At 37.0% G+C, this 22,426-nt stretch overlaps 1 protein-coding gene and 1 pseudogene across 1 annotated transcript in view; one reads left to right on the plus strand and one right to left on the minus strand.

Moving 5' to 3' along the window:
• The window catches only part of GMDS (GDP-mannose 4,6-dehydratase), a 738,355-nt gene that overhangs the window by 638,569 nt on the left and 77,360 nt on the right, over window positions 1-22,426 (minus strand). The window lies entirely within an intron of this gene.
• On the plus strand, window positions 21,660-22,396 carry LOC143668688 (peroxiredoxin-6 pseudogene; annotated as a pseudogene).

Genomic DNA, 22,426 nt, shown 5'->3' on the forward strand with positions numbered 1-22,426 from the left:
ACTCCTCTTATTATCCCTATTTTACAGATGAAAAAACTGAGAACAATAGATGTTCAGTAAATGTTTGTCAAAAATGAATAGGTGAGGGGGTGCAAGGGTAGTTCAGTGGTAGAATTCTCACCTGCCATGTGGGAGACCCAGGTTCTATTCCCGGCCCATGCACTTCCCAAACAAAGAAACAAGCAGAACAAACAAACGAAAAACAAAACAAGCAAAAATTCAACAAATGGTGCTGAAATAAGTGGATACTCATGTGAAAAAGAATGAAATGTGACCCCCACCAAACAGCATACAAAAAGAAGAAGAAAAGGTGAACATATACTTTGTTAGAATATTCTTCTATTAATTAGCTTTAAGGTCTTACCAATGAGTTCCAATTCTGGCTGAGCTTCAAATCACCAATGATGCCAGGTAATTCTAATGCATCCAAATTGGCATTGGAAGCTGCATGTATTTATGTATGAACTTGCATGTAAAAACCAAGTATGCATACAAACCAAAACATGAAGGGAATGTTAAAATGAAAGCTCCTCGTTTTCATAGCTTATGGGGTCTGCTCTAATGCTGTAATACAATGTTACTAGAATATTTTTTATGCAGCAATTCAAAAACCACTTAAGATGTTTACCTCATTGCAATCAAGTACTGGGCCTATCCCTTAAAAATAGCAAAAGTGCCAATTAATGGAAGCTGGCATAAATCTACCTATTCAATTTAGCTGATTTCCAAAATAGGCCAAGATTAAAAGATTAAAGATTTCCATTAAAGTACTTAGATATTTGAAATGACATGGATGCTGCTGAAATCTGTAACAAGCACCTGCAATTACCTTCAAAGAGACAATCAATGTATTAGTTAGCCTTTCTATAGCCAATTAAACATGCTAGAAGAACTTCTTTATATTTGGCGTTCCTTCCAGCTGCCTTTGAACATTTGCTGTGATACACACTGAAGACCATTGTTTAGTTTTGTTTATTAATTTAAGGAAAAAAAATATCCATTCTGTCAAGCAAGGACTAAAAACCACACAACTGCCTACACAGTTTCACTTATCAAGATCTGACTAATCAAGGTTGCAGCAATTGAAATTACAGAATGGATATGTACGAATACTCTCTGCATATTGGTGTGTTAAACCAAAAGAGCACCTAGAAAAAGTCTTGTTTTGGGTAATTACCACATTTCACAAACAAATATATCTACATGTACATATGTATATTATATATATAATGTTGTAACATTATATGTGATAAATTTGCTACTCATAACCAAAAGTGAACTCTATTGTCAGACATTAGCCACACTCTATGCTAGACACAATAAAAATTTTTTAAAACTCTGCCAGATAATTTAAACATCCTAAATGGTTACTGCTTTTTAGGCAATCACACTACACTACACAGCAAGAAGGGGAGAAAGGGAGAAGGGGAGAGGGGGAGAGGGGGAGGGGGGATGTGAAAAATGAAACCAGAAATGGGAGAGGGGAAATAACTAGTGAGCCCATAGAAATGAAGGAGCTAATGAGAGGATACTATGAGCAACGATGTGCTATAAAACTAGGAAACGTACAAGAAATGGACAACTTTCTAGAAAAGCAAGAATAATGATTACTGACTTGAAAAGAAATAGGTGACCTCAACAAACCAATCACAAATAAAGTCAAAAAAAGTTTCCAAAAAAGAAAAGTCCAGGACCAGATGGCATCACATGTGAATTCTACGAAGTATTCAAGAAAGAATTAGTACCAAGATCAGCCAGAGAGAGGGTCAAGATGGCAGCTAGCAAGGTGTGGGATTTAGTTCATCTTCCAGACAGCTAGTAAATAGCCAGGAACAGTAGAGAACACTGTTGAGGCCACGTCAATGACGGGACACACAGCGTACACCAGTCTGGACAAGCTGGACCAGCAGCGAGCCCACCTAGAACCATAAGTCCCCAAGCCGCGGTGGCCAGTACCCCTCCCACACAGGCTGCTTCCCAGAAGGGAAAGGAAAGAGACTTTACCAGCAGCAGGGGCTGAGTGCAACCAAACTCCAATTGTGGAACTAATTAACTAATTCTGACTACTAAAAATAGGCCCCCAGCTCAGCTGAATCTCCAGGAAAAGCAGAGGTTGCTGGTTTTTGCTCCAGCACAGAGGGGGCAGGGCTGATTGAACAAGAGAAAAAAACAGGGTTTTTTGGATTTGAAAAGGTCTGGGCCCTGAAGGAAAGAAGGGGGCACATAGGACCTGGAGATACAGAGAGCAAAGTACCAACTTACGCTCCTCACTGGGAAACCTGAGGAACGGGGTCCTGCTCTGAAAAGAATTTTTCTCTTTCATTTTGGTGGCTGTGTTTCTACTGCTTGACTGATCATTGGATATAGCTGCAAGGCTTCTGGGGCTCCACTGCCTCAGGCACAGGTAGAATTAAGCTTGTTTGAGTGTTTGTCTAGAGCCTGTGCCTCCCCCAGGAGAGGGTTGTGTCCCAGCACAGGTGGAATCCTTCCCTCAAGGAATTCAGACCCCAGGGTCTGGAAAAGTGAAGGAGTTAAAGCCAGCCTACAACCTCTCCTCAGTCTCCACCATATTCCCAGCAGGGAGAGTTTGCTGAAGTTGAAAGTACCACATTACCCTATGCTGGTGGGACCTGCAGGCAGAAAAGCACCACATATTGGGCAGAATAGGAAAAATGCAGAGTCCAGACACTTCATAGGAATGCCTTTCAATCTGCTGGGTCTCACCCTAAGGGAAAACCAATGTAGCTAACTCTTTCCTTGTGAAAGGAGGCCAGTTTAGTCTGGGAAAATCTGGCTGGGGTCTATAATACCTAAGTAGACCCTCCTAAGTGGAGACAAAAAGGCACCACACAGGTAAGGCAAGAAACAAGTAAGCAAGAACTTAAAAATTCTGACCTGTTAAACAAAACCTAAGCTAGAGGTTCAGAATACACTAAACTGAATGTCAAAGAACAGATAGACAACAAAGTCATCCAGCAACAAAATCCTAGGTAAAAAAGTAAAAACAATCTCCAGAATAAACTAATTAAGGTAATTAAATGTGTAGATTCCAGCAAAAAATAATGAATCATACTAGGAAAATTGAAGATATGACCCAGTCAAAGGAACAAACCAACAATTCAAATGAGATATAAGAGTTGAAACAATTAATTCAGAATGGTCAAACAGACACGGGAAATTTCATCAAAAATCAAATAAGTGAATTGAGGTAGAATATAAAGAAGGCAAGTAATGAACAAATAAAAAGAAACTGAAAGTCTGAAAAAACAAATCACAGAACTTATGGGAATGAAAGGCACAGTAGAAGAGATGAAAAAAACAACAGAAACCTACAATGTCAGATCAAGAGGTAGAAGATAGGATTAGTGAACGGGACGATGGGACATCTGAAATCAGACAAGCAAAATAAAATATAGGGAAAAGAATGGAAAAATATGAGGAGGGACTCAAGGAACTGAATGACCACATGAAGCACATGAATATACATGTTGTGGATGTCCCAGAGGGAGAAGAGAATGGAAAAGGAGGAGAAAAACTAATGGAGGAAATTATCACTGAAAATTTCCCAACTTTTATGAAAGAATTAAAATTACAGATATAAGAAGTACAATGTACCCCAAACAGAATAGATTCAAATAGATGTACTCCAAGACAGTTACTAATTGGAATATCAAATGTCAAAGAGAAAGAGAGAATCTTGAAAGCAGCAAGAGAAAAGCAATCCATCACATACAAGGGAAGCCCAATAAGACTATGCGTAGATTTCTCAACAGAAACCATGAAGGCAAGAAGGCAGTGGGATGATATATTTAAATTACTAAAAGAGAAAAACTGCCAACGAAGAATTTTATATCCAGCAAAACTGTCGCTCAAGAACAACCAACTTTGACTCAAGAAGAAATAGATGACCTCAACAAACCAATCACAGGTAAAGAAATTGAATTAGTCATTCAAAAACTTCCTAAAAAGAAAAGTCCAGGACCAGACAGCTTCACATGTGAATTCTATCAAACATTCCAGAAAGAATTAATACCAACTCTCCTCAAACTCTTCAAAAAAATCAAAGTGGAGGGAAAACTACCTAATTCATTCTATGAAGCCAACATCACCCTCATACCAAAACCAGGCAAAGATATTACAAAAAAAGAAAACTACAGGCCAATCTCTCTAATGAGTATAGATGCAAAAATCCTCAATAAAATTCTAAGAAATCGTATCCAACAACACATTAAAAGAATTATTCATCATGACGAAGTAGGATTCATCCCAGATATGCAAGGATGGTTCAACATAAGAAAATCAATGTAATACACCATATCAACAAATCAAAGCAGAAAAATCACATGATCATCTCAATTGATGCAGAGAAGGCATTTGACAAGATTCAACACCCTTTCCTGTTGAAAACACTTCAAAAGGTAGGAATACAAGGGAACTTCCTTAAAATGATAGAGGGAATATATGAAAAACCCACAGCTAATATCATCCTCAATGGGGAAAAATTGAAAACTTTCCCCCTAAGATCAGGAACAAGACAAGGATGTCCATTATCACCACTATTATTCAACATCGTGTTGGAGGTTCTAGCCAGAGCAATTAGACAAGAAAAAGAAATACAAAGCATCAAAATTGGAAAGGAAGAAGTAAAACTATCACTGTTTGCAGACGATATGATACTATACATCGAAAACCCGGAAAAATCCACAACAAAACTACTAGAGCTAATAAATGAGTAGAGCAAAGTAGCAGGTTACAAGATCAACATTCAAAAATCTGTAGCATTTCTATACACTAGTAATGAACAAGCTGAGGGGGAAATCAAGAAATGAATCCCATTTACAATTGCAACTAAAAGAATAAAATACCTAGGAATAAAAAAAAAATTGTCCCTCAAAAATGAGGGAGAAATTAAAACATTTTCAGACAAAAAATCACTGAGAGAATTTGTGACCAAGAGACCAGCTCTCCAAGAAATACTAAAGGGAGCACTAGAGACAGATATGAAAAGAAGGGAGAGAGAGGTGTGGACAGCAGTTTAGAAATGAAGAGTATCATAAGGTAAAAAGAAGGAAAATTAGATATGACATATGAAATCCAAAAGGCAAGAGGTTAGAAGAAAGTACTGCCTGTACCATAATAATACTAAATGTTAATGGATTAAACTCTCCAATCAAAAGACATAGACTGGCAGAATTGATTTTTTTTTTTTTTTTTAAAAAGGACCCATCTATATGCTATCTACAGGAAACACATCTTAGATCCAAGGATAAACATAGGTTGAACCTGAAAGGCTGGGAAAAGATATTTCATGTAAATAACAAACAGAAAAGAGCAGGAGTAGCTATACTAATATGCAACAAATTAGACTTCAAATGTCAAACAGTTAAAAGAGACAAAGAAGGACACTACATATTAATAAAAGGAACAATTCAATGAGAATACATAGCAATCATAAATATTTATGCAACAAGCCAGAATGCTCCAAAATACATGAGGCAAACACTAAAAAAAGAAATACATGCATCTATCATAATAGTTGGAGACTTCAATTTCCCACTCTCGTCAATGGACAGGACATCTAGACAGAGGATCAATAAAGAAACAGAGAATTTGAATAATACAATAAATGAGCTAGACTTAACAGATATTTATAGAACATTACACCCAGAACAGCAGGGTATACCTTTTCCTCAAGTGCTCATGGATCATTCTCAAGGATAGACCACATGCTGGATCACAAAGCAAGTCTCAATAAATTTAAAAAGATTGAAATCATAGAAAACCCTTTCTCAGATCATAAAGGAATGAAGTTGGAAATCAATAATAGGCAGAGGGCCAGAAATTTCACAAATATATGGAGGTTCAACAACACACTCTCAAACAACTAGTGGATCAAGAAAGAAATTACAAGAGAAATCAGTAAATATCTTGAGGCAAATGAAAACGAAAACACAACATATTAGAATTTATGGGATGCAGCAAAGGCAGTGCTAAGAGAGAAATTTATTGCCCTAAATGCCTTTATCAAAAAAGAATAAAGAGCAAAATTCAAGGAATTAGCTGTTCACTTAGAAGAACTAGAGAAAGAAGCGCAAATTAACCCCAAAGCAAGTAAAAGGAAAGAAATAATGAAGAACATAGCATAAATAAATGAAATTGAGAACACAAAAACAATCGAGAAAATCAACACCGCCAGAAGTTGGTTCTATGAGAAAACCAATAAGATTGATGGACCCTTAGTGAGGTTGACAAAAAGAAGAAGATAGAAGATGCAAAAAATAAAATAAAATAAAATAAATCAGAAATGGAAGAGGAGACATAACTACTGACCCCACAGAAATAAAGGAAGAAATGAGAGGATACTATGCACAACTTTATGCAAATAAACTCGACAATGTAGATGAAATGGGCAACTTCCTAGAAAGTCATGAAGAACCAACACTGATTTGAGATGAAATAGATGACCTCAAAAAACCAATCAGAAGTAAAGAAATTGAATCAGTCATTAAGAAGCTCCCCAAAAAGAAAAGTCCAGGACCAGATGGCTTTACATGTTAATTCTACCAAACATTCAAGAAAGAAATAGTACCAATCCTGCTCAAACTCTTCAAAAAAAATGAAGAGGAGGGAAAGCTACCAACTCATTCTACAAAGCCATAACCCTCATACCAAAGCCAGACAAAGATATTACAAAAAAAGAAAACTACAGACCAATCTCTCTTATGAATAAAGATGCAAAAACCCTCAACAAAATTCTTGCAAATCCAATTCAACAGCATATTAAAAGAATTATACACCATGACCAAGTAGGATTCATCCTAGGTATGCAGGATGGCTCAACATAAGAAAATTAATTAATGTAATATACCGTATCAACAAATTAAAGCAGAAAAACCACATGATCATCTTGATTGAGGCAGAAAAGGCATTTGATAAAATTCAACATACTTTCCTGTTGAAAATAGTTCAAAGGATAGGAATAGAAGGGAATTTCCTCAGCATGATAAAAGGAATATATATGAAAAACCCACAGCTAACATCATCCTCAATGGGGAAAAACTGAAAATTTTCCCCCGAAGATCAAGAACAGGACAAGGACGTCCACTATTACCATTGTTGTTCAACATTGTGTTGGAAGTTCTAGCCAGCGCATTTAGACAAGAAAAAGAAATACAAACATCAAAATTGGAAAGGAAGAAGTAAACTCTATTTGCAGATGATATGATACTATAGGTCGAAAACCCCAAAAATATCACAGCAAAACTACCAGAGCTAATAAATGAGTACAGCAAAGTGGCAGGTTACAAGATCAACACTCAAAAATCTGTAATGTTTCTATACAATAGTAATAAACAATCTGAGGGGGAAATCATGAAAAAAATTCCACTTACAATTGAAACCTAATGAATAAAATATTTAGGGATAAATTTAACTAAAGAGACAGAAGACCTATACAGAGACAACTATAAGAAATTGTTAAAAGAAATCACAGAAGACCTAAATAAATGGAAGGGCATACAGTGTTCATACATTGGAAGACTAAATATAGTTAAGATGTCAATTCTACCTAAATTGATTTACAGATTCAAGGCAATACCAATTAAAATCCCAAACATTTACTATTCAGAAATAGAAAAACTGATTATCAAATTTATCAGGAAGGGCAGGGTGCCCTGAATAGCTAAAAGTATCCTGAGCAAGAAAAATGAAGCTGGAGGTCTCACATTACCTGACTTTAAGGTGTATTACAAAGCTACATTGGTCAAAACAGCATGGTACTGGCATAAAGACAGATATACTGACCAATAGAATCAAATAAAGTGTTCAGATATAGACCAGCTCATCTATGGACAATTGATCTTCGATAAGGCAGTCAAGCCAACTCACCTGGGACAGAACAGTCTCTTCAATAAATGGTGCCTAGAGAACTGGATATCCACATGCAAAACAATGAAAGAGGATCCATATCTCATACCCTATACAAAAATTAACTCAAAATGGATAAAAGACCTAAACATTAGATCTACATGGGACATGACTCCCAGGGGTGTGGATCTTCCTGGCAACATGGGACAGAAATCCTAGAATGAGCTGGGACTCAGCACCAAGGGATTAAGAAAACCTTCTCGACCGAAACGGGGAAGAGAGAAATGAGACAAAATAAAGTGTAAATGGTTGAGAGTTTCCAAACAGAGTCGAGAGGTTATCCTGGAAGTTATTCTTATGCATTAAACAGATATCACCTTTTTTAGTTAAGGCATAACAGAGAGGCTGGTGGTAACTACCTGAAAATGTAGAGCTGTGTGCCAGTAGCCATGTTTCTTATAGATGATTGTATAATGACATAGCTTTCACAATGTAACTGTGTAGTCATGAAAACCTTGTGTCTGATGCTTCTTTTATCTACCTTATCGACAGACAAGTAAAACATATGGATTAAAAATAAATAAATAATATGGGAACAAATGTTAAAATAAATTTAGTAGATTGAAATTCTAGTGATCAATGAAAGGGAGGGGGGTAAGGGAGATGGTATGTATAAATTTTTTTCTGTATTCTTTTTATTTCTTTTTCTGAATTGATGCAGATGTTCTAAGAAATGATCATGATGATGAACATACAACTATGTGATGAAAGAAAAAAAGAATGATCATATTGTATATTTTTGGTTTTATTAATAAAAATTCTAAAAAAAGATCAGTCAAAGAAAATGTGAAAAAAAAGAAAGAATGAAAGAATTAGTACCAATCCTGCTCAAACTCCTCAAAAAAATACATGTGACAAAATTCAACATCCATTTTTGATAAAAGAACTTCAAAAGATAGGAATAGAAGGGAACATATTCAACATGATAAAGGGAATATATGAAAAATGTGCAGCTAACATCTTACTCAACAGACAAAGACAAAGCATTCCCTTTAAGATAAGGAACAAGACAAGGATGCCCACTGTAACCACTGTTATTCAACATTGTTCTGGAATTTCTACCTAGAGATATTTTACAAGATAAATAAATAAAACGCATACAAATTGGAAAGTAAGAAGTAAAACTTTCACTGTTTGTAGATGACATGATATCATACATAGAAAATCCTGAAAAATGTACAGCAAAACTACCATAGCTAATAAATAAGTACAGCAAGGTGGCAGGAGACAAGATCAACACCTAAAAAGTCAGTAGTATTTCCATGTACTAGTAATGAGCAATCTGTGAAGGGAATCAAGAATAAAATTCTACTTAGAATAGCAACGAAAAGAACAAAATAGTTATCAATAAATTTAACCAAGGCCACAAAGACCTCTTCACTGAGAACTACAAGAAATTGCTCTTAAAAGAAATGAAAGAAGACCTCAATAAATGGAAGAACATATCAGGTTTATGCACTGGAAGACTAAATATAGTTAAGATATCAATTCTACCCAAATTGATTTATAGATTTAAAGCAGTATCAATTAAAATCACAACAACTTAATTTGCAGAAATAGAAAAACAACAAACAAATTTATCTAGAAGGGCAGGGTATCCCAAATGGCTGAAATTATCTTGATAAAGAGGAATGAAGTAAGAGGTCTCACACTAACTTTAAAGCATATTACAAAGCGATAGTGGTCAAAATAGCATGGTATTGGGCGGGCCGCGGTGGCTCAGCGGGCAAAGTGCTTGCCTGCTATGCCGGAGGACCTCGGTTCGATTCCCGGCCCCAGCCCATGTAACAAAAACGGAGAAACAGAATACAATAAAACAAGAAAATGTTTAAAAGATGTTTCCCTTTCTTCCTTCCTTCCTTCCTTCTATCCTTCCTTCCTTCTCTCTGTCTTTCCTTTAAAAAAAAAAAAAAAAAAAAAAATAGCATGGTACTGACCAAGGGAATCAAATTGAGTGTTCAGAAATAGATTCTTTCATCAATGGACAATGGAACTTTCAGAAGGCATTCAAATTAACTCAACTGGGACAAAGTAGTCTCTTCAATAAATGGTACTCAGAGAACTGGATATCCATATCTAACAGAATGAAAGAGGACTCCATCTTATACCTTATACAAAAATTAACACAAAACAGATCAAAGACCTAAACATTATCACCAAGAACATAAAATTTTAGGAGAAAATGTAGGGAAATAATTAAAAATTCTTATGACAGTATGTGGTTTCCTAGACCTTACACCAAAGAGTAAGCAATGAAAGAAGAAATAGATAAATGGGATCTCATCAAAACTGAATGCTTTTATGCATCAGAAGACTTTGTCAGAAAAGTAAAATGGCAGCCTAAATAATGGGAGACAATATTTGGGAACCATATATCAAATAAGGATCTACTATCCAGAATATACAAAGAGATCCTACAACTTAACAACAAAACGACAAACAACACAATTAAAAAATAGGCAAAACACACAGATTTTTTTCAGAAGAAGAAATACAAATGGCTCAAAAATATATGAAAAGATGCTCAACTTCACTGGCTATTAGGGAAATGCAAATCCAAACCATAATGAAATATCATCTTACACCCAGTAGGAATGACCATTATCAAAAAAAAAAAGAGAGCGAGAGAGCAAGAACTACCAGTGTTGGAGAAGATGAGGAGAAAGAGGCACACTCATTGTTGCTGGGAATGTAAAATAGCACAACCACTTCAGAAGGCAGTGTGGCGTTTCCTTTGGAAGCTAAGTATATAACTGTCATATGATCCAGCAATCCCATTACTAGGTATATATTCAGAAGAATTAAAGGCAAGGACACTGATGGACATTTTCACACTGATGATTACAGTGGTATTATTCATGATTGCCAAGAGTTGGAAATAGCCCAAACATCCATCAATGGATGAGTGGATAAATAAACTGTGGTATATACTTATAATGGAATACTAAACAGCTACTAAGACAGAATAAATTCATGATGCATGCAACAATGTGGATGAATTTGAGGACACTGTGTTCAGTGAAATTAGCCAGAAACAAAAGGACAGATACTATACGGTCTCACTAATATGAACTAATGTAATGAGCAAACTTGGAGAGTTAAAATTGGTTGAAGTTGAGAATGTATGTTATCTGGAGATAGAATGAGGATAGAGGTTGGACATTTGATGCTGAAGGAGTAAAAAATGTTCAGCAGGATTGATTGTAAAGATCTAGAAGTGGATAGCACAATACCATCAATGCTAGAACAATATTGTAAGGACACTGAACAAAGCTGAGTGTGAGCATGGTTGAAATAGGAAGGCTAGGGGCATGTATGACACTTGACAGAAGATAAAAACTAGCATTGTATATCTAAGCGAATCCAAGAGTGGACAATGATGGTGACTAAACATGCAAATATGAGAATGTTTTTATATGAGGGTGAACAAATGAATGTCAACATTGCAAGGTGTTGAAAAACAGATGGTATAGGGAAAAATAAAATCAATGCAAATTAGGGTCTACAGTTAACAATAACATTGCAATATTCTTCCATTAAATGTAACAAAGGCAATATACTGAAGCTAAAAGTCAATGAGCAGCAAATATGATGGAGGAGGGTTTGGGATTCTTGGTGGTGTTGTTCTTCCTCCTTTTTATTTATTTTCATTTTCTTTCTTCTTCTTTCTATGTGGAATAACAGAAATGTCCTCAAGAGGAATTTGGTGATAAATGCCTAATTATGTGATTATGGAAACATGGTTTGTTTTTGTAGGATGGATTGTATGAGGTGTGAATAAAACTGTTTAAAAAATAAAAAGAGAGACTTTCGGGTCAAGATGGCAGCTTAACAATGTGCACGTTTTAGTTCGTCCTCCAGAACAAACACTAAATAACCAGAAACAGTACAGAACAGCTCCTAGGGCCATGTCAGTGACCAGACACACAGCGTACCCCAGTCTGGACCAGCTGGACCGGCTGCGAGCCCCCACAGAACCGTGAGTTCCCAAAGCTGCAGCAGCCGGCACCCCTTCCCCACAGGCTGCCTCCCAGAGGGGAAAGGAAAGGGACTTTACCAGCATCCGGAGTTGAGCACAATCAAACACCAATTGCGAAATTAATTAACAAATTCTGGCTACTAAAAATAGGACCCCAGCTTAGGTGAACCTGGTCAAAGCGGAGGTTGCTCATTTTTGCCCCAGCGCCAAGGGGGCAGGGCTGATGGAAAAAGGGGGAAAAAAAAAAGGAGGAAACAGAGGTTTTTGTGGCTGTGTTTCTATAAAGGCTTGACTGCCTTTGGATATAGCGGCAGGACTTCTCAGGCTGCAACTGCCCCAGGCATAGGCAGAAGTGAGCTCTTTTGGGGGCTTGTCTGGAGCCTGTGCCTTCCCCAGGGGAGGGGTGAAGTCCAACTCAGGTGGAATCCCTCCCTCAAGGAATTCAGACACCAGGGCTTGGTAATTTGAAGCCATTATAACCAGCCTACAACCTCTCCTCTGTCTCCACCACGCCCCCAGCAGGGAGAGTACGCCAAAGTTAAAGGTACCGGATCATCTTACACTGGTGGGACCTGCAGGCAGACAAGTGCCACATACTGGGCAGGATAAGAAAAACAGAGCCCAGAGACTTCACAGGAAAGTCTTTCAACCTGCTGGGTCTCACCCTCAGGGAAAACCAACACAGGTGACTCTTTCCTCCTGAGAGAAGGCCAGTTTGGTCTGGGAAAATCTGGATGGGGTCTATAATACCCACGTAGACCCTCCTAAGGGGGGTGGGGAGGGGAGAAGGCATCATACAAGCACAGCAAGAAACAAGAAAGCAAGAACTGAAAAATTCTCCTCTGTTAAACAAAACTTAAGCTAAAGGTCCAGATAAAGCTGAACTGAATGTCAAAGAACAGATAGACAACAAATTCATCCAGCAAGAAAATCCTAGGTAAAAGAAATGAAAGCAATCTCCAAAATAAATTAATTAAAGTAATTAAGTGCCTAGACGCCAGCAAAAAATAACAAATTACAGTAGGAAAATTGAAGATATGGCCCAGGCAAAGGAACAAACCAACAATTCAAATGACATACAGGAGCTGAAACAATTAATTCAAAATATACGAACAGACATGGAAAACCTCATCAAAAACCAAATCAATGAATTGAGGTAGGATATAAAGAAGGCAAGGAATGAACAAAAAGAAGAAATTGAAAGTCTGAAAAAACAAATCACAGAACTTATGTGAATGAAAGGCAAGGCAGAAGAGATGAAAAAAACAATGGAAACCTACAATGGTAGATTTCGAGAGACAGAACATAGGATTAGTGAACTGGAGGATGGAAAATCTGAAAACTGGCAAGAAAAAGAAAATATAGAGAAAAAAAGGGAAAAATATGAGCAGGGACTCAGGGAATTGAAAGACAATGTGAAGCACACAAATATACGTGTTGTGGGTATCCCAGAAGGAGAAGAGAAGGGAAAAGGAGGAGAAAAACGAATGGAAGAAATTATCACTGAAAATTTCCCAACTCTTATGAAAGACTTAAAATTACAGATCCAAGAAGTGCAGCGTACCCCAAACAGAATAGATCCAAATAGACATACTCCAAGACATTTATTAATCAGAATGGCAGAGGTCAAAGAGAAAGAGAGAATCTTGAAAGCAGCAAGAGAAAAGCAATCCATCACATACAAGGGAAGCCCAGTAAGACTATGCATAGATCTCTCAGCGAAACCATGGAGGCAAGAAGACAGTGGGATAATATATTTAAATTATTAAAAGAGAAAAACTGCCAACCAAGAATTCTATATCCAGCAAAATTGTCCTTCAAAAATGAGGGAGAAATTAAAACATTTTCAGACAAAATATCACTGAGAGAATTTGTGACCAAGAGACTGGCTCTGCAAGAAATACTAAAAGGAGCACTAGAGACAGATATGAAGACAGAAGAGAGAGATGTGGAGAACAGTGTAGAAAGGAAGACTATGAGTAAAGGTAAAAAGAAGGAAAATTAGATATGACATATAAAATTCAGAAAGCAAAATAGTAGAGGAAAGTACTACCCATGCAGTAATAACACTGAATGTTAATGGATTAAACTCTCCAATCAAAAGACATAGTCTGGCAGAATGGATTTAAAAAACAGGACCCATCTATATGCTGTCTCTACTCAAAGGACATGAGGGCAAGGACACAAATGGACATTTACACACCAATGTTTATAGCAGCATTATTTACAATTACCAAGAGATGGAAGCAGCCAAAATGTTCATCAACAAATGGTTGGCTAAACAAACTGTGGCATTTACATAAGATGGACTATTATACAGCTTTAAGGCAGAATAAACTTATGAAGTATGTAACAACATGAATGGACCTTAAGGACATTATGCTGAGTGTGATTAGCCAGAAACAAAAGGACAAATACTGTCTGGTCTCACTGATATGAACTGACATTAGTGAGTAAACCTGGAATATTTTGTTGGTAACAAAGACCATCAGGAGGTAGAAATAGGGTAAGATATTGGGTAATTAGAGCTGAAGGGATACAGAATGTGCAACAGGTCTGAATATAACAACTCAGAAACGGACAGCACAATATTACCTAACTGTAATACAATTATGTTAAAACACTGAATGAAGCTGCATATGAGAATGATAGAGGGAGGAAGGCGGGGGCATGAATGAAATCACAAAGAAAGATAGATGATAAAGATTGAGATGGTATAATCTAGGAATGCCTAGAATGTATAATGATAGTGACTATATGTACAAATTTAAAAAATGTTTTTGCATGAGGAAGAACAAAAGAATGTCATTACTGCAGGGTGCTGAAAATAGATGGCAATTAATATTTTAAAATTTCAACTTATGTGTAAGACTAAAGCAAAAAATGTTTATTTGGTACAAATTTATACTTTGACTAGTGCATCTCCTAATATAACTTATGTAGATAGCTGGTTGAACAGCTTAAGTACATGGAATTTTGTATAGGACATGAGATTTTGTTGGTTTGTCCAGGTGATGCCCTGATGAATCCCAGAGTGATTTGATCAGTGAGTGGAAAAGTATCTGCAAAGCCCCTTTTGGGGAATGGTGAGAACGGAGGAAAACTCAACTTCCCCAAGTTGAATTCTTGGTATTCTCACAAGCCGTGTGGACAACCAAAGCTATAGGCTGAGCCCCCAGTCTTGGGGTTTGTTCATATGAAACTTAACCCCACAGGGGATTGGTCAAGCCTACTTAAAATTAGGCCTAAGAGTCACCCCCAAGAGAACCTCTTTTGTTGCTCATATGTGGCCTCTCTCTCCAGCCAACACAGCAAGCAAACTCACCACCCTCCCCCTTTCTATGTGGGACATGACTCCCAGGGGTGTGGATCTTCCTGGAAATGTGGTACAGAAATCCCAGAATGAGCTGAGACCCAGCATCAAGGGATTGAGAAAACCTTCTCAACCAAAAGGGGGAAGAGTGAAGTGAGACAAAGTGTCAAGGGCTGAGAGATTCCAAACAGAGTCGAGAGGTTATCCTGGAGGTTATTCTTATGCATTAAGTAGATATCACCTTGTTATTCAAGATGTAATGGAGAGGCTGGAGGGAACTGCCTGAAAATGCAGAGCTGTGTTCCAGTAGCCATGTTTCTTGATGATGATTGTATAATGATATAGCTTTCACAACGTGACTGTGTGGTGGTGAAAACCTTGTGTCTGATGCTCATTTTATCTACCTTGTCTACAGATGAGTAGAACATATGGAATAAAAATAAATAATAGGGGGAACAAATGTTAAAATAAATTTAGTTTGAAATGCTAGTGATCAATGAAAGGGAGGGGTAAGGGGTATGGTATGAAAATTTTTTTTTTCTGTTTTTGTTTTATTTTTCTGTTGTCTTTTTATTTCTTTTTCTGAATTGATGCAAATGTTCTGGGAAATGATCATGATGATGAATATGCAACTATGTGATGATATTGTGAATTGCTGAGTGTATGTTTTGGGAATGTTTGTGTTTCTTTCTTGTAATTTTTTTTAATTAATAAAAAGTTTTAATTAATAAAAAATTTAAAAAAAAGAAAGATACAAGTGCTGGAGAAGATACAGAGAGAGAGATGTGACTATTCAGTGTTGATCAGGAAGTGGGATAGTGCAGCCCCTCTGGAGGGCAGTGTGGTGGTTCCTCCGGAGGCAAAGCATAGGTTTACTATATGATCCTGCAACCCTGTAATTAGGTAAATACTTGGAAGAACTGAAAGCAGGGTCAGAAATGGACATTTGCACACTGGTGTTTATGTGGCAGTATTCATGATTTGCAAGGGTTCATGGTGGCCTAAAGGCACATCGAATGATGAACAGAAGGCCAACTGTGGCGTGTACATACAATGGAATATTGAGTGGCTGCAAGAAGGAATGAAGTTGTGAGGCATACAATTAGGTAAATAAACCTTGAGGGCAGTATGTTCAGTAAAATAAGCCAGAAACAAAAGACAAATATTAAAACACCTCACTAATATGGACTAACTATAATGTGCAAACTCTTAAAACTGAATTCGAGAGCACAGGTTATCAGGAGAATAACCTTATTGTAAAGGTCCCTAGATTGTAAATTCTTACAGTAGTTACATCTATGTTTTGTAACTGTCATTTCTAAATTCTGGATGTGGACCTCTTTTATATAACCTGGTTGTTCCCTGGAACTTCAGTTATATGTGTGATACCTGAGACTCGGAGCTAGAGTTCTCACTATGAAAGTCAGCATTACCCTAAACAGTAACTTTTTAAAAAGCTGAAAAAGATCAGATTTCAATTAGAGATATGAATGGAGCAGATCTAGTTAGGACTAAGGTAAATTAGACTAAAGAGTAAAGGATGATACTGTCTGTGTTTTAAAAATTCAACGTCTGTGTGAGACCAATGAGATATTTGCTAGAAAATTTGTATTTTCTATAGCACACTATCTAATTTAACCAGTAGGGTCAGTTTATTCAAACAGCATTACAGACACATAGAACCTTGAATAGGGAGTGAGATCTTGTTGGTTTGTACAGGTTACAGAGTAATCTGGGCTGAAAATAAAAAAGTATTAGCAAAGACACTTAGAAAAACTGGGGAAAAAACTGGAAATATGATAATTCCCCACCTGGGGAATTCCTGATAATCTCACAACCACTGGGGGCTGCCATTTTGATGGACCAGGCCCTTGATCTTAGGGTTTGCCCTTATGAAACATATACTTGCAAAGGAGAAGATAAGCCTACTTATGATTATGTCTAAGTGTCACCCCCAGAGGACCTCTTTTTTTGCTCAGATGTGGCCTCTCTCTCTAAACCAACTCTGTAGGTAAACTCACTGCCCTCCCTACTATATGGGACATGATTCCTAAGAGTATAAATCTGCCTGGCAATGGGGAGCATGACACCCAGTGATCAGCCTGGCCCTGGCATTATGAGCTTGAGAAAGCCTTCTTGACCAAAAAGAAAAAGAGAAATGAAATAAAGTCTCAGTGGCTTAGAGATTTCAAATAAAGTCAAAAGGTCATACCAGAGGTTATTTTATGCAGTATATAGATCCCTTTTCAGTTTTTAGGATATTAGAATAGCTAGAAAGAAATACTGCAAACTGTGAACTGTAAGCCAGTAGCCTTGATTCTTAAAGATAACTGCTTTAAATAGCTGTTATAGTATGATTGTGATTGTGGAAACCTTGTGATAGACATGTCCTTTATTCATTGTATGGACACATAAGTAAGAAAATAAAGACAAAAAATAAATAAATAAGGGGGGGGAGATGTTTTAGTTTGTTAATGTTGCCAGAAATGCAGTATACCAGAAACAAATTAGCTTTTTATAAAGGGAATTTATTAAGTTACAAGTTGATAGTTCTAGGCCATACAACTATCTAAACTAAGGCAGCCAGAGAAAGATACCTTGACTCAAGAAAAGCCCAATTATGTTCAAGGTTTCTCTGTTCAGCTAGGAAGGCACATGTTGACATCTGCCAGTTTTCACTCCTGGCTTCCCATTTCAAACAGCTTCCTCAGGGGGCGTTTTCTTTCTACATCTCCAAAAGTCTCTATCTGTTTCAGCTCTGAAGCTTTTTCTGAAATGGTTCCCTCTTAAAGGACTCTAGTAGTGATCAACCTTGAATGGATGGAGACACATCTCCATGGAAATCACCTAATCTAAAGGTCCCACTCACAACTGAGTGGGTCAATCTCCATGGAAATGATCTAATCAAAGGTTTCCACCCTACGGTACTGAGTACGGAGTAAAGGACATGGCTTTTCTGGGGTACACAACACTTTCAAACCAGCACAGGGGATAAAGGGTATGGGATGTTTTGGGTGTTGTTTTTCTTTTTATTTATTATTATTTTTTTTGAATAGTAAAAATCAAGAAAAAAATTTGGATGATGAATACACCACTACATGATGATTCTGTAAACCACTCATTGTATACTTTGGATAATTTGGTACATGATTATATCTCAATAGAATTGCCTTTTAAAAAAAAAAACTAGGCAAAAGGGAGAAACTGACCATCATACTTAGCATATCAAAATAATGTGATTCTCAGACATCGGCAAAAAATTGGGAGCCGCATTAAGATACAGGAAGATGCAGCTCATTCAAGTGAATAAATTAAAACTTCAGAGGATACAGAATTGGATAAGTAATCAAAGAAGTTTTTCTAAATCAATTCAAGGAGACCAGGAAAATATGGGTAGAAATAAACTAAATATAGATATAAAGCTAAGGGGTATTAAGAAGACAATGTATGAGAAAAAAAAATTAAAGTTTAAAAAAGAAACAAAATAGAAATTGGGGGGATGAAAAGCACAGCAATGGAGATTAAAAATACAGCAGAGTTATTGAACAGATCAGAATAGGCAGAAGAAAGAATCAGAGAACTAGTAGGCAGGACAATCAAAATTATTCAGTCAGCAGAACAGACAGAGGAAAGAACAGATAGAGGAAAGAACAGAAAAAAAATTTAGTAGCATCTCAGAGACTTGGGTGACAGCACAGAAACACATCATGAGCGTTCCAGAAAGAGAAGAAAAAGGGAAAGGAGTAGAAACCATATATGAGGAAATAATGGCCAAAAATTTCCCAATGCTTATGAAAAATAACAATATACATGCCCAAGAAGTGTAAGGTACTCTAAACAGGATAAACCCTAATAAACATATTCCTGGAAACATACTAAACAGAATTTCAAAGGCCAAAGAAAAAGAGAATTCTGAAAGCAGCAAGAGAAAAGCAATTAATCATATACTAGGGATCCACAATAAGACTAAGTACTGATTTTTCATCAGAAATCATGAAGATGAGAAGGCCATGGGATGATGTATTTATGGTTTGAAAGGAAAAAACTGCTGTTCTAGTTTGCTAGCTGCCAGAATGCAATACACCAGCAACAGAATGGCTTTTAAAGAGGGGAATTTAATAAGTTGCTAGTTTACAGTTCTAAGGCCAAGAAAATGTCCCAATTATAACAAGTCTATAGAAACGTCCAATCAAAGGCATCCAGGGAAAGATACCTTGGTTCAAGAAGGTCAATGAAGTTCAGGGTTTCTTTCTCAAATGAGAAGGCACATGGTGAACACAGTCAGGGTTCCTCTCTCATCTGGAAGGGCACATGGCACACATGGCATCATCTGCTAGCTGCTTCTCCTGGCTTCCTGTTTCATGAAGCTCCCCGGGAGACATTTTCCTTCTTCATTACCAAAGGTCGCTGGCTGCTGGACTCTGCTTCTCGTGGCTATGTTGTTCTGCTCTGCTCTCTCTGAATCTCCTTCATTCTCCAAAATGTCTCCTCTTTTATAGGACTCCAGAAACTTGTCAAGACCCACCTAAAAGGGTGGAGATATGTTGTCACCTAATCCCGTTTAACAACCACTCTTGACTAAATCACATCATCCAGGGAGATTATCTGATTATAATTTCAAACATACAGTATTGAATAGGGATTATTCTACCTTTATAAAATGGGATTTTGATTAAATTGTGTCTTTTCTAGGGGACATACATTCTTTCAAACCAGCACAACTGCCAATCCAAAATTCCTTACCTAACAAAGCTGCCCTACAAAACATGAGGGGCATTCACAACATTCATAGAAACTGAGAAAGTTTGTCTAAAAGGGACTTGCCCTACAAGATTTACTAAAGACAGTTTTGCAGCTAGAAAGAAAAAGACGAGAAGAGGATGGCTTGGAGCAGCATAAAGAAGTGAAGATCTGCAGTAAAGGTAACGAAATAGTTAAGTGCAAAACCCAATACTGTATCCACAATATATAACTCCACTTTTTAATTCCTATAAAAATTACAATACAACTGAATAAGAAATAGTCGTATTTTCTGATAACAGAAAAGCAAAATATAAAGAGTAGATTGTGATGATAAAGAAATATTTATTCCTTCTAGCTTCCAATGTTCTGAGCAGCTAGAAGGAAAATCTGACATGATGGTATGGGAACCCATGACAAACCCTGGGATCTGTCCTGTAACTAATGTTGAAGAATGCTTTGAAAACTATTGCTTTTTTTCCTTCCTTTGCTTTGTATTTTTGTTATATTATAAAATTTAAAAAGCTAAAAAAAAAATTAAAAAAAGAGGATTAATGGGAGGATATGGGAACAGAGAACATGTATGCTACTGAAAGTAAGCTAATATCTTTTCAGCTTAATAAGTTATAGACTTAGGTTGTAGAATACAAAACCCAAGGTACCTACAAAGAAAGTATTTTAAAATTTTACAGAAATGGAAATGAGAAAGGGATCAATGAGATACATCACAAATGATCAACTACATAGAAAAGAAAGCTACAATAAAGGAAGAAAGAGGCAAAAACAAAACAAAAAAGATATAAGACAAAATAAACAAAAGATAAAATGGCTGAAGTAATTACTGCCTTTAAAGAAATAACACTGAATATTAGTGGATTAAATGACCCAATCAAAAGACACAAATTGGAAGAATGGATAAAAAAACAGGATCTAACTATATGCTGTTTACAAGAGACTCACCTTAGACCCAAAGGCACACATATGTTGAAAGCAAAAGGATATAAAAAGATATACCATGCAAATAGTAGCCAAAAAAGAGCTAGGGTTGCTATACAATATCAGATATAACAGAATTTACATCAAAAACTGTTACAAGAGACAAAGAAGGACACTATGTAATAAAAGTGTCAATTCACTTAGAAGAAGTAAACATAAATATTTATGCATCTCACCACAGTACCTCAAAATATATGAGGCAAACGACTGGCAAAACTGAAGGGAGATAAAGACACCTCTACAATAATAGTTGGAGACTTCAGTACACCATTCTCATCAACAGAGAGAATATCTAGACAGGAGGGTAATAAGGAAACAGAAAACCTGAATAATATAATAAATCAACTATATCTAACAGGATATAGAATACTGCAAGCCAAAACAGCAGCATCTACAGTCTTCTCAAGTGCACATGTATCACTTTCCAGGATGGATCACATGTAAGTCCCAAAACAAGTCTCAATAATTTTTTTTTAAGTCTCAGTAAATTTTAAAACACTGTAATTACACAAAGACTATTCTCTAATCACACCAATGGAATGAGGCTGAAAATGAATAACAAGGAACTGAAAAAATCCACAAACATGTGGAAGTTAAATAACACACTCTTAAACAATCAATGGGCCAAAGAATAAATCAAAAGGGAAATTAGTAAGTATCTTGAGACTAAAGAAAATGAAATTTCAATGTGTCAAAACTTATGGGATGCTTCTCTGCCATAGCCAGCCAGCCGGTAGCTATGACAGCTTGTCCCCTCACCCTTCTGCTCCACTGCTCCACTATGCCTGGAAGTTTGCTTTACAGGACAAGGACCCCAATTTCAAGGCCAGTACCACTGTTAGCTGCCTCTGTTTCCATGACTAGCTGATTCATGGGGCATTCTCTTCTCCCACCCTCGGAACTTAACTCCAGCGTACACCATGGAGCTTGGCAAAGCTGGTACCAGAATTTGCCAAAAGAAACGTTAAGATAGTTGCCCTTTCAGTAGACAGCGTCGAGGACTATTTTGCCTGGAGCAAGGATATCAATGCTACAATGCTGATGAGCCCACAGAAATGTTACTTTTTCCCATCATCTAAGATAGAAATCGGGACCTGGCCATTCTGTTGGGAATGCTCAACCCAGCTGACAAGAACTGAAAGGGCATGCCTGTGATGGCTCGTGCGGTATTTATTTTTCGTCCTGATAAGAAACTGAAGCTGTCTATCCTCTATCCAGTTATCACTGGAAGGTACTTTCATGACGTTCACAGAGATTTTATTTCTCTCCAGCTAACGGCAGAAAAGAGGGTTGCTACCCAGATTGACTGGAAGGATAGAAACAGCGTGATGGTCCTTTCAACCATCCCTAAAGAAGACGCCAAAAAACTTTTCCCTATAGTTGACTTCATCAAACAACTCCCATATGGCAAGAAAGACCTCTGTCACACTCCCCAGCCTTAAGCCTTTCCAGAAAGTTGGTGCTGGAGTTGC

Source organism: Tamandua tetradactyla, chromosome 25, assembly GCF_023851605.1.
Source record: "Tamandua tetradactyla isolate mTamTet1 chromosome 25, mTamTet1.pri, whole genome shotgun sequence".
Taxonomy (NCBI): Eukaryota; Metazoa; Chordata; class Mammalia; order Pilosa; family Myrmecophagidae; genus Tamandua; species Tamandua tetradactyla.